The following is a 12689-nucleotide window of genomic DNA, read 5'->3' on the forward strand; positions in this document are numbered from 1 at the left end:
AGATCTCTGGGAATGCGGAGGTATACTGCCCTCACCTGGATGTCTAGACTCCTACCCAGTGGTGCAAATTTCTCCACCTGCTTGGCCTCCTCTGGCTCCTGGCAGAGTCAAAAGATCACACCCTTCAAGTCCTGCCCACATGCAAGCCTAGGACAGATGGTAAGTGATGGGAAGAGGTAAGACAAGGAGGCCATCTGAGGTGTTTACCCACTGCCATCTTCCCAGAATCCCTTCTGCTAGATGCAACTTAAGACTCTTAAATTTTTTACCTGATATAATTTTGTTTTTCATTTGTATCTTTAAAAGAGTGGCATCTGGCCATAATTCAAATATTTTACCCAGGACTCTTGAGAACCAAGGGATAATTCCTCAGCTGGCTTGAGGATTTAGAAAGAAAAGACCTGTTATTCTGATAACTTGACTTTGTTTTGAAAATCCACAGGGCTCTCAGCTAGCACTGATGTTTCTGCATCTACACATCTCTGTCTTCACGGAGCTGGTTTGGAATGTTCTAAGTCCGGGTGTGGTGACTCATGCCATTTTATGAAACCATTTCATAAAACGGGCCAGGCATGGTGGCCGACGCTTATAATTCCAACCCTGGAGGCTGAGGCTGGTGGATCACATGAGGCCAGGAGTTCGAGACCAGCCTGGCCAACATGGCAAAACCCTGTTTCTACTAAAAATACAAAAAAAAAAAAAAAAATTTAGCCTGGTATAGTGGCACAAGTCTGTAATCCCAACTACCCAGGAGCCTGAGGTTCAAGAACTGCTTGAACCTGGGAAGCGGAAGCTGCAGTGAGCCAAGATTGCACCACCACACTCCAATATGGGTGACAGAGTGAGACTCTGTCTCAAAAAATAGTTTCAGAAAATGAAATATGAGTCCCAAAAAAGTAGGAAGGACAAAATCTTATAACTTTTAAGCAAATAAATATAAACTTTATGGAAATTTCACCAAAACGTGAAAAATCCACCACCAGTTGGCACCACATCACAAAGAATCATTTGTCAACCCATTGCAGGGCATCTGCCACCAGAGGTGTTTCCCTCCCAAGAGGGCAAGAGTTGCTGGGAGCAGGTTCACAGCCAGAGCCCAGCCCATGGGGCATGCTCATGTCCCTTCCGGTTTCAAAGGAATTCGGTGTATCAGGCACCATCTCTCTCCCGCAGGTCTGAACAAGGAATCGGCAGAAACAGCCACAGGGCTATAATGGTGACACAATGATCCCATGGAAGAGTAAACTATAAAAAATCTGATCTTTCTTTTTTTTTTTTTTTTTGAGACGGAGTCTCGCTCTGTCGCCCAGGCTGGAGTGCAGTGGCCGGATCTCAGCTCACTGCAAGCTCCGCCTCCCGGGTTCACGCCATTCTCCTGCCTCAGCCTCCCGAGTAGCTGGGACTGCAGGCACCCGCCACCTCGCCCGGCTAGTTTTTTTTTTTTGTATTTTTTAGTAGAGACGGGGTTTCACCGTGTTAGCCAGCATGGTCTCGATCTCCTGACCTCGTGATCCGCCCATCTCGGCCTCCCAAAGTGCTGGGATTACAGGCTTGAGCCACCGCGCCCGGCCCTGATCTTTCAATAGAGGCTTTACATGCTTAACCTCTGGAGCCAGGCTGCCTGAGTCTGAATTCTAGTTCCATACTTGACTAGTAACTATAAATTGTGAAGTTAGAAGTAGACTAGAATTAGATTAGCTAATGCTAATTAGCTAGAATTAGATTAACATTCCCAAGCTTCAATTTGCTCTGTGAAATGAGGATAATAATACTTCCAAGAGTAATGAGGATTAAATGAGATGATGCATGTAAAATGCTTAGAAAAAAAAGAAGCGTATTCAATGCTAGATCTTATTGCTGTTGAGTAACTATTATGTTGCAGGGGTGTGCTAACTGTTAGAAATAACTAAGATGTTACCAAAGGTGGCTGCAGTAATCCACCCCTCCTTCAACCTTTTCTGCGGTGAGACTTTGTCATTCCTGCAATCAAAAGGTGGAGTCTATGTCACCTCTCCTTGAATCTAGGTGGCCTTTTGTCTGTTTTCACTGAGGTTTCACTATGTGACTTTTGGGTTAGGCCTTAAGAGACCTTGCACTTTCCATTTTCACCTCTTTAGGAAACAGCTGCCATATAACAAGGCTCTAGGTAGACTGTTGAATGATGACACTGCTGGAGACAGAGGCTGTATATTAGTCCGTGTACACACTGCTGGGAAAGACATACGAGAGACTGGGAAGAAAAAGAGGTTTCATTAGACTTATAGTTCCACACGGCTGGGAAAGTCTCAGAATCATGGTGGGAGGCAAAAGGCACTTCTTACATGGCAGCGGCAAGAGAAATGAGGAAGATACAAAAACAGAAACCCCAGATAAAACCATCAGATCTCGTGAGACTTGTTCACTACCATGAGAAGAGTATATTCTTCCCCACATGGCTGGGGAAGTCTGAGAATCAAGCGGGAGACCACCCGCGTGATTCAAATTATCTCCCACAATATGTGGGAATTATGGGAGTACATTTCAAGATGAGATTTGGGTGGGAACACAGAGCCCAACCATATCAGGCTGCATGGAGGAGAACTAAGATGCCTTGGCCAACAGCCAGGACCAAGACATGTGAATGAAGCCATGTTGGCACCTCCAGCCCCAGCTGAGCCACCTCAGGCGACACCAAGTGGAGCAGAGGTGAGCTACACCACTGGCTTCACCTGAATTCTTGACCTCCAGAATTATGAGCAATTACATGGTTGTGGTTTTAAACCATTAACTTCTGGAGTGCTTTGTAAGGCAGCAAGAGATAACCAAAACATAAGACACAGCCCATCCATAGTGAAATCTAGCAGAGACCCCTCATTCCCTCTCAGGTCATGCGGAAAATGCTATGATAGAGATGCCAGGTCAATGCAACCTACTGTGGGCACAAGAGGAGACAGTGATGGATCATACTGGGGCCAGAGGATAGAGAAATGGCAGCCCTGAGAGGTGAGAGAGGACCCTGAAAGCCGCCTGAGTAGGTTGGAGGACATTCTTGCTCTGCAACAAGGACATTCCACACCCCAGGCAGGGGGACTTGGCAGTTCTAGACACCTCAGAGGGAACGTAAATTCCTATGCTACCTAGGTCACAAATTTGGGCCATTCTAAGGAAAGGAACAGATATAAATTTCATTTATTTAAGTCAGGGATGGCCTGCCATGGTCTGTTTATACGTATGTACTTTGTCTTCCCAACAAAATATTTTAAGTTTCTTGAGAGCAGGCATTCTCTTTACTTTCTCTTATTTTCTACCCCCAAGTTCCACTCTGCCTACCCCCATACCTTACCCCATATCCTATGGGTCTTGGCCTTAGTAAATGTTCAGTAAACAGGGAGACATTGGTAGATTCATGGAATCTCATCCTTGAATGGAAACTTCTACTTCATCTACTTTCAACTTTCTCCCACACTCTTTCGCAGCCAGACACCCCCAGATTTGGCCACTGCTGACTGACCAATGCATAAATGCCACAATCCTGCATTACTCACAGAAAGAACACAGCAAAAGTTCAGCTCCCCTGAGCCTCCCCGGCCCCAGGCTGAAGCAGGTCTGAAGACCTTAGCACTGTCCTGACCCTTTTCCCACCTCCTTTATAGAAATTACCCAAGTATTTATCTTTTTTTAAATGGTGTAATTGTTTTCTTGTTATCTATCCTCCCCTTTGGACTGTCAACCCTGAGTGCAGAGAAGCATCTATTTTGCTCTTTCTCAGGCCTTCAAAGCCTAACAGTAGCTGGCACAGAGCATTAGGTGTTGTGTGAATGTATGGGTGAATGAATGGAGGAATTTAATGAGAAAGCATGCTCTCAGATGCTTGGCATTCATTCATTTTTAATATATATAGGTAGTTATATCACAGCCAAATAAATAGCCAAATTCACATCAGAAAAGAGGCCCAAGCACTGTACTCTATGTATAGTCTATATAACTTCTATAATAACAATAAACGTAAAGTGAATGTTTACTCTGTGCCAGGGACTGCTCTAAGTACTTTATATATGTTTGTCTCATTTTGTACACAGAGATTTCTTTAAGGTCCTTCCTATTATTATCCTGATTTACAGATGAGGAAATCTGAGGCATGGACAGTTTCAGGGACTTTCCCAAGGAACTTGCTGTTAAAGGGCTGAACCTAGATTTGGACCCAAGCAGTGGAACTCCCGGGATACTTCCCTTTACCACAGCACAGTGATGCTTCTCTTCATGAGATTCAATTAAAGTTAAATAAGTAAGAACATAGCAACAGAAGACTCAGGGAATTGGTGACAAGACAGGACCATTTTCCCCATGAGTTTTTGCTCAATTCTAGCTCAGTCTGTGGTGACTACTTGTGTGTCCACAGCAGCCTACAAGACTGAAATCAGGGCCGGAGAGTGCTTCTGAGTGGAAAGGAGCCTGGGCGAAACAGTGCCCATCAAGAGTTCAGCACAGCACAGAGGGGATCACTTAGTCAACGCTGTCTGGGGATCTCAGTAATCAGGCAGGGGCTCCCATCTTTCCTCTTGACAGGATGGAGCCTGACAGTCAAGGTCAAGCATCACCCCCAAGGTGAGAGGAGGCACGGGTTAGACACAGCATCCACCTAGGTCCAGCTCTGTCATCAACTAAGCACTGGGACATTTAGGGTCACACCCATCTGTAACAAGAGCTCCGAGCTTCTTCCCAGTCGTGAAATGCTACAGATTATTTTGGAATTCACATGGAGACCTAACAGTTCCAGGAACAGCAGCTCTAACAGTGCACATGGCAACTTTTCAGGCTGCTTCCAAGCAATGGCCAGATCTACGTGGCAGGAACTTGCGGTCTTCAAACACAGTGAAACCAAGCCAAGTCTCGATTGTCATCAGTTGTTGTGTTAGCAACCATATAGCTATGAGAACTAAAAACACTGACGATTTGCCTCCAGAGGAGAATTCTCTTATCCTTCTTGTTTCTAATAAACAGAGGAAGAGATGCCCTTATCACTGCTGCTTTCAGTGTGGATTTCCTCTTGACAGTCTTCTGGCAGACATCAGCATCTCTCTGCTTCCCTTAGCATAACTACAGAAACAGCAGGAAGCAGCGATTGCCATTGCATAGGTTTCTGTTTGTATATTGGCAGATGTCAAAACATTCTCATAAAAAGGGCTTTCCAGAGTCTCAGCTTAATTCCACAATCCTCTTTGCCCACATCAGCGTAGGACACGATAAAACCCCAGTGACCAAACTTGCCGTCTTGCTTTTGTTCATGAAAACAAATCTAAGCAATAAGGATCTGTGTGGGGATTTCCACAGTCTCCACCCAAGGGTGAAGGAAGCTACAGAAGGCAGGAGGCAGGGAGAGCTCTTCGGGGTTAGAGGAAAACATGTTTTTCACTTCTCTTCTCCCCGCATCCCCCTGTCTCAAGGCCCTCCTGCTTGATGTCTACCTGGCTTTGATCCGCTTGGAAGCCAACAGCGAGAGTTTAAAATACAATGACAAAAAAGAGGGAACACAAAAGCCCTCATTGGAAGCTGCCCGATTCCGTTAAATATAAACAATTTGTCTGGTAGATGATGTTAGGTAAGCTGTGAGCTTTGTCTTCCTGCTCCTATTCCCTGCTTACCTGCCCAGCCCCTCCAGCACGAAGGCTCCAGTTCTAAAAGCAGACGGGCTTCTAAGAGGACCCTGGCTCCATCAGTTAATATCTGTGTGATTGCAGGAGGCTAGTTAACCTCTCATTGCCTACATTCCCTACTCTGTGAAATGAGGATAATGAATGGTAACAAGTTATAGATTTGTTGTGGGGATTAAATGGGATGGTGGATACAAAGGAAATTAGCATGGGAGCATCTAGGAGGCTCCAATGTTAACTATTAGTAATGCTGTGCTTTTTAGTAACCACCCTATCTCTCCATCCAATCAGAAAGGATCTATTAACCAGTACTTACAGCAGGGCAGAAGCTCATTAAACTAGAGTAAAAAACAGTGATATTTCATGTTCAACCTTTCATCTCTAATTGTAAAGTGAAAGGCTGTTTCCCCAGGTTCTATTTATTCAACAAACATTGATTGAAAACATACAGTTTGTTGGGTACTATAAGGTGTTCCCAGTACATAGAAGGTGCTCAGGAAATGTTTGACAGATGAAAGAATGAAAGAAAGAATGAATGAATGAATGAATGAATCATGGCCTTCCCATAGATGCCCCTCCTGGATACAACAGGACATGGGGGACAGAGAGGCTTGTTCATCCCTACGCCCTCACCTCCCTCCAGCCCTGGGTCCTCTCCACTCCAGCCCAGGGCTGCCTGCCTGCGGAGCCACTGGCCTTAGACCTTCTCCTATTTCCTTGCTTGGCTTCTGACCAAGAAGTTCTGACAAAGAAGTAGTCATTAGAACACATCCTCTTTGTATTACTATAGTCAGAGGTTATAAAGGATGTTCAAAAAGAAGGCATCTCACATGCATACGGAAAGTAAAGTACCTTTACTCCAATCAAGGGCTTCTGCTTATTTTATCCTGTGTAACAGAGCCATCTCTCAAACTTTAAGTACTGAGTGAGAAAAGAATATTTTGTACAAGGCTTGCCTGGACCAGGATCAGGATGTGGAATGTGAACTTTGACGGACTCTGAGAATAACCTAGCTCTGCCCACACCTCTGTCTCACAGGGTGGACACATATTGTTTTTTCCATCAATGTCTGTTATACCTTGTTTTGGTGTCTTGGTCATGCCTCCTCCTCTGGAAGCAGAACTTGGGTGGGGCCCCACCTCCAGTCTCATAAATGCAGTGGGTGTCACACCATCAAGGCATTCAACCTACAAAACCACAGGGATGGTGGAGTGAGTGAGGGAAGGGACCTGCTCAGAATGAGTCCCAGGACTAGAGCAACTGATTCTAGGAGAAAACATTCTCTTGTTTTACTTTAAAAAAAAAAAAAAACACGGCCTCGCTCTGTCACCAAGGCTGGAGTGCAGTGATGCTATCTCAGCTCACTGCAACCTCCACCTCCTGGGTTCAAGCTATTCTCATGACTGGGCCTCCCGAGTAGCTGGTATTACAGGTCTATGCCACCATGCCCAGCTAATTTTTGTATTTTTAATACAGACAGGGTTTTGCCATGTTGGCCAGGCTGGTCTCGAACTCCTGGCCTCAAGTGATCTGCCTGCCTCAGTCTCCCAAAGTGCTGAGATTATAGGCTCTTGTTTTTTTTTTTTTTTTTTTTTTTTTTTTTTGAGACGGAGTCTGGCTCTGTCGCCCAGGCTGGAGTGCAGTGGCCGGATCTCAGCTCACTGCAAGCTCCGCCCCCCGGGTTCACGCCATTCTCCTGCCTCAGCCTCCCGAGTAGCTGGGACTACAGGCGCCCGCCGCCTCGCCCGGCTAGTTTTTTGTATTTTTTAGTAGAGACGGGGTTTCACCGTGTTCGCCAGGATGGTCTCGATCTCCTGACCTCGTGATCCGCCCGTCTCGGCCTCCCAAAGTGCTGGGATTACAGGCTTGAGCCACCGCGCCCGGCCGGCTCTTGTTTTAATATGAGCTGGGGAAGAATGACCTTGGAGCTACTGAAAGGCCACAAGATACTGCCTGGGAACAAAGCAAATACAGGAAAGAGAAATTTGAGCCACTGGAAAAGATAGCCTTGATTTCATTGAGCCCCTGAATCAACCTATGCTTGAAGCCAGTTTCCTCTGATTTTTCAGTTCTGTGAGCACATAAATTCCTTTGCCTTCTGCTTAAGCCATCAAGGTTGGGTTTTTATTTACAACTGAAAGGTCCTATGATACCAACAGAAATCGTCACAGTGCCTAAAGTTTCATATTATTTATTCCTTTGCATTAATGCAGAAAAATCAAGCTACAAGATTGCAAATGTATTACCAGCCATCAGTCCAGGAGTTCTTGGTAATTTGATAACTATCACTGTAATTTACCTGACAGTATCACAGTCAGGCTCTAAGCACCCCTAGGATAGAACTCAAAACTGCGTTGAACAATGCAGCCAAGTCCTCCATGAAGTTCCATAACCCATGCCTTTAAGTGATCCCCTCGTAATTCTGTGGGGAGCAATAACTCAGACACTGGAAACTTCTTCAATGTATAGGGCTTGCTCTAGGCTATGAATGAGTAGGATTGTAGAGGCAGAAGAAAGAGGAAAAATATTTATTTTGTTTGGCAAGTTTTTTGTTTCCAGTGACGTCCAGGGACAGTGTGGACCCTAGAAGAATCCAGGATTCTCTTCCTTGGATTCAGTGACCTTTGCTGGATTGTGTGTGGGTCACTTTTTCAATGTCTTCATCCAAAGCTGGCAATTAGGTAGAGTTTTACCAGCCCATGAGCTCGAAATTTTTTTATTCAATCAATCAGTGATATTTATTGAGCACCTATCATGTACTAGATGCTGTCCAAGTTACTGGTCACTGGAGTCTCAAAGATGAATGAGCACATTTCCTTCACCCAAGAGGATTAGAGTCCAGTGGGTCATGCGGACAACACCCAACGTAACTACATTAGGTACAATTAAGGCCATGACAGAGAGGAGCACACTGTGATGCCAAGCGATGGCAAGGAAACCTGCCCCAGGCTGCTACATGGAAGTTGTGACTCAAGACAAGTGGAAGGGAGTTTTTGAGCAGAAAAATGGGGGAAATGGGTTGCAAGAAGAGGAAATGGCACCAGCAAAGGAGCAGTGGTATAAGAAAAGTAAGGGCATTTATTGAACTGAATTCATTTGGTAAACTGGGCCCAGGTGTGAGGGTGGGAAAGCGTGTGATAAAAAGCAAAGACATCATCATAAAGGGCTCCTTCTGCCAAGGTAAGGACAGCGTTTGACTGGGGAAGTCTTCAGTGGCTCCATATTTGAGACAGAATAAAATCTAGAACTCTGGTATCCTTGAAAGGACCAGCAGGGCATTAATTTTACATCGTCACATCCTAGTAGCAAAGAGAACAAAATGTGTGATGAATGCAGAATCTGAAGATGGTATTTTTGTTCAAATAAGCTTTATCTTGTCCCTTATGTCCATTGTCCTGGTACCCTGGGTCCGGGAGACACGAGGAGCCACAAATATCCCATAGGAGTCCCGCACTGCACTCCACCTCCCAGCAGCCGTAGGCAGACGAGAATCATTTTTCATTTGCTATGCAGTCATTTTGAAAGTGCCTGCTTTTCATTGGGAAGGTAACATGATAGTCCCTCTGGGGGATGCACATGAAGCCGAAGTGAAACAGTCTTCCTTCCGACTGCGACTGCAGCATTTTCTTTGCCTGGCTCTCCTTCTTAGCATAAACGTGGCTGAGTCTTTCGTCTTTTGTTCCAGAAACTACACCTCAATCTTAGACTCCGTAGTGTTCTGTTGTTGCTTTGTTTGTTTGTTTTGATATGCATCTTTTCATAAAACGGGTCAGGTTCAAAAGGCATTGGCTCTTTTCCCACATTAGCGTCTGTCCTGGGTCAAATGTGCCCCAGGTGTGGCTTCGTCAACATTCCGTTTACACATGATTCTCATTACAGGATCCCCAAAGGCTGTGAAAACATTTTCTTGAGCCTCCCCCAAACAGCCACAACTAGGAATTGGCAAACACCAATTGAAATGCACTATTTTAAATGCATTATGGGCAGTCAGTCCCCCACCCTGATGTGTATTCAACTCCACACAACCTCACCGCCTGCCTATCCGGGACGCCACATCACCTCTTAGCTCATCATGTTCCTCGAGCCCCCAGGATCCCCTTGGCCAGGCCCCGGACGTTCGGATTGCAGGCACAGGAGCACTGGCAGCAAAAGGGACCGTGCCAGCGAGAGGACCCATCAGGCCTCCAAGGCCACATCACCAATCCATTTGCTGGCTCATGCGTCAACTTGCATGACTTCTATGTGATTATTTAGCCTTTTAAAAATACTTTTCACCCTCTCCTGTGCCCTTTTAAGGTAGACACAGTTTTTTAAGAGGCTAACACAGAAGGGTAAAGTAAGTCTCCATAAAACCCAGAGAAGAGACAGAAGAGACTGTGAAACTCCTCTTTGGACCCCATCTGGAGTCATAGCAAAAAAATAATACTAATAATAACTTTACTTGCTAATCCTTTAGCTAAAAGTGGTTCATAGAAGGGAATTGACAAGCTCACTAAGGTAGAGAGAAGTAGCTTGTACAAAGATCGTGTGTGCCTCAGTTTCCCCATTTGTAAAATTAAGGATTCGATGTGATAACCCTTCAGCTACCTCCATCAATGAAATATGATGATTCTGTTTTATTGCACGCAGGCCATTTTTTAAATGAAGCAAAATTGTGAATTTAAATTTTTAGTAATAACATTCTGTTTTTTTATGAAGTAGATAATGAGAAACCAAAATATCTCATTTGTCATCAACAAAAATAAATCACCTTTAGAGTGGGGATGAAGGGCAAAAACTTTAGTCATGTATAGTATGTGGAATAGGGATCGAGGTGATGTATATTTGGAGGGACCTTTTTAAAGAATTGAGCATGAAAAGAATTCTTATAAAAAGCAAATGTGAGCTACCTGATATAGTCACCTCCTTTTCTGATTCCAGAGGTCTGAAAGCAGCCTCAGCAGCAAGCCACAGCAGACGTGAAATGGGGAAGAGCAATGGCATCACTGGTGACCAAAGGCCTGGACAAGCTACCCCAGGCTCCACACCATCTCTGGAGATGCCTGGCTTGGGGAAGGTCCCTGGTAAGAGAAGCAGCTCTCAGCCTCTTTTTCTGGTCAAGCCCCTCTGCAGAAACAGAAAGGAGAATAAAACAGGGGCTCAATACAGATCACAGTCACATGAACTTATATCCCAGCTGGGTTTTTTAACTGACAAATGAAAATGTATATAAATGTATGGTGTAAAACCAATATGTGGCTGGTCATGGTGGCTCACACCTGTAATCCCAGCACTTTGGGAGGCCAAGCAGGCAGATCAATTGAGCCCAGGAGTTGGAGAAATATGGGCTGGGCAACATGGCAAAACCCTGCCCCAAAAAAAAAAAAAATTACCCAGACGTGGTGGTGCACACTTGTAGTCCCTGCTACTGGGGAGGCTGAGGTGGGAGGACCTCCTGAGCCCAGGAGGTAAAGGCTGCAATGAGCTGTGATCACACCACTGCACTCTAGCCTAGGCAACAGAGTAAGACCCTGTCTCAAAAAGCAAACACAAAAAAATGATTTTTTCACAAATGTATACATCCTGGAATGATTAAGTCAGGCTAATCAATATATCTATCACCTCAAATACTTATCTATTATTTTTTTAGTGGCAAGAACATTCGTCTAGCAATTTTCAGGTATACAATGCATTATTATTAACTATAGTCACCATGTTGTATAACAGATCTCTAGAGCTTATTCCTGTTAGCTGAAACTTTGTACCCTGTAACCAACATCTCCCCATTCCCCACACACAACTCTCAGCCCTGAGTAACCACAATTCTTCTCTCTGCTTCTATGTATTTAATTTGTTTAGATTTCACATAATTAAGATCACGTGGTATTTTTCTTTCTGGGCCTGGCTTATTTCACTTAGCACAATGTCCTCCAGGTTCATCCATGTTGTTGCAAATGACAGGATTTCCTTCTTTTTGTGGCTGAATCATATTTGATTGTGTGTATTTATCACATTTTCTTTATCCAATCATCCATTGGAGTATGCTTAGGTTGGTTCCATATTCTACCTACAGTGAATAACACTGCAATGAACATAGGAGTGCAGGTATCTCTTTTAAATCCTGATTTCATCAAAACCACAATGAGAGACCATCTCACACCAGTCAGAATGGCGATTATTTAAAAAGTTAAGAAACAAGAGATGCTGGCGAGGCTGTGGAGAAAAGGAATGCTTTTACACTGTTCGTAGGAATGTAAATTAGTTCAACCATTGTGGAAGACAGTGTGATGATTCCTCAAAGACCTAGAACCAGAAACACCGTTTGACCCAGCAATCCCATTACTGGGTATTTACCCAAAGGAATATAAATCATTCTATTATAAAGATACTATGCACATGTATGTTCATTGCAACCATATTCACAATAGCAAAGACATGGAATCAACCCAAATGCCCATCAACGATAGACTAGATAAAGAAAATGTGGTACATATATGCCATGGAATACTGTGCAGCCGTAAAACAAAATGAGATCATGTCCTTTGCAGGGACATGGATGGAGCTGGAAGTCATTATCCTCAGCAAACTAACACAGGGACAGAAAACCAAACACTGCATGTTTTCGCTTATAAGTGGGAGCTGAACAATGAGAATACATGTTCAGGGAGGGGAACAACACACATTGGAGCCTGTTGGGGAGTGGGTTCTGGGGAAGGACAGCATTAGGAAAAATAGCTTATGGATACTGGGCTTAAAACATAGGTGATGGGTTGATAGGTGCAGCAAACCACCATGGCACACATTTACCTATGTAACAAACCTGCACATCCTGCACACGTATCCCCGGAACTTAAAATAAATAAAATAACATAACATAAATAAAATGCATTCAATTAAATTAAATTACACTTTGTCCTAGAAAAAATAAATAAATACTTTAAATAAATGATTTTCTATTTCATATGGAAAAAAAAATCCTGATTTCATTTCCTTTGGAGTAAACAAGTTTAATCTTGGTCTTTGAGGAGGGCTGATTTTGCAGAGGAAATGGGAGAAGATGATTCAGAGATAACAGAAGTC

The 12689-nt window shown here is 44.1% G+C and overlaps 1 pseudogene; it reads left to right on the plus strand.

The window, feature by feature from the left end:
• The first annotated feature begins 9913 nt into the window (after window positions 1-9913).
• LOC112608795 lies at window positions 9914-10044 on the plus strand (annotated as a pseudogene).
• Window positions 10045-12689: the final 2645 nt, after the last annotated feature.

Source organism: Theropithecus gelada, chromosome 15, assembly GCF_003255815.1.
Source record: "Theropithecus gelada isolate Dixy chromosome 15, Tgel_1.0, whole genome shotgun sequence".
Lineage (NCBI taxonomy): Eukaryota > Metazoa > Chordata > Mammalia > Primates > Cercopithecidae > Theropithecus > Theropithecus gelada.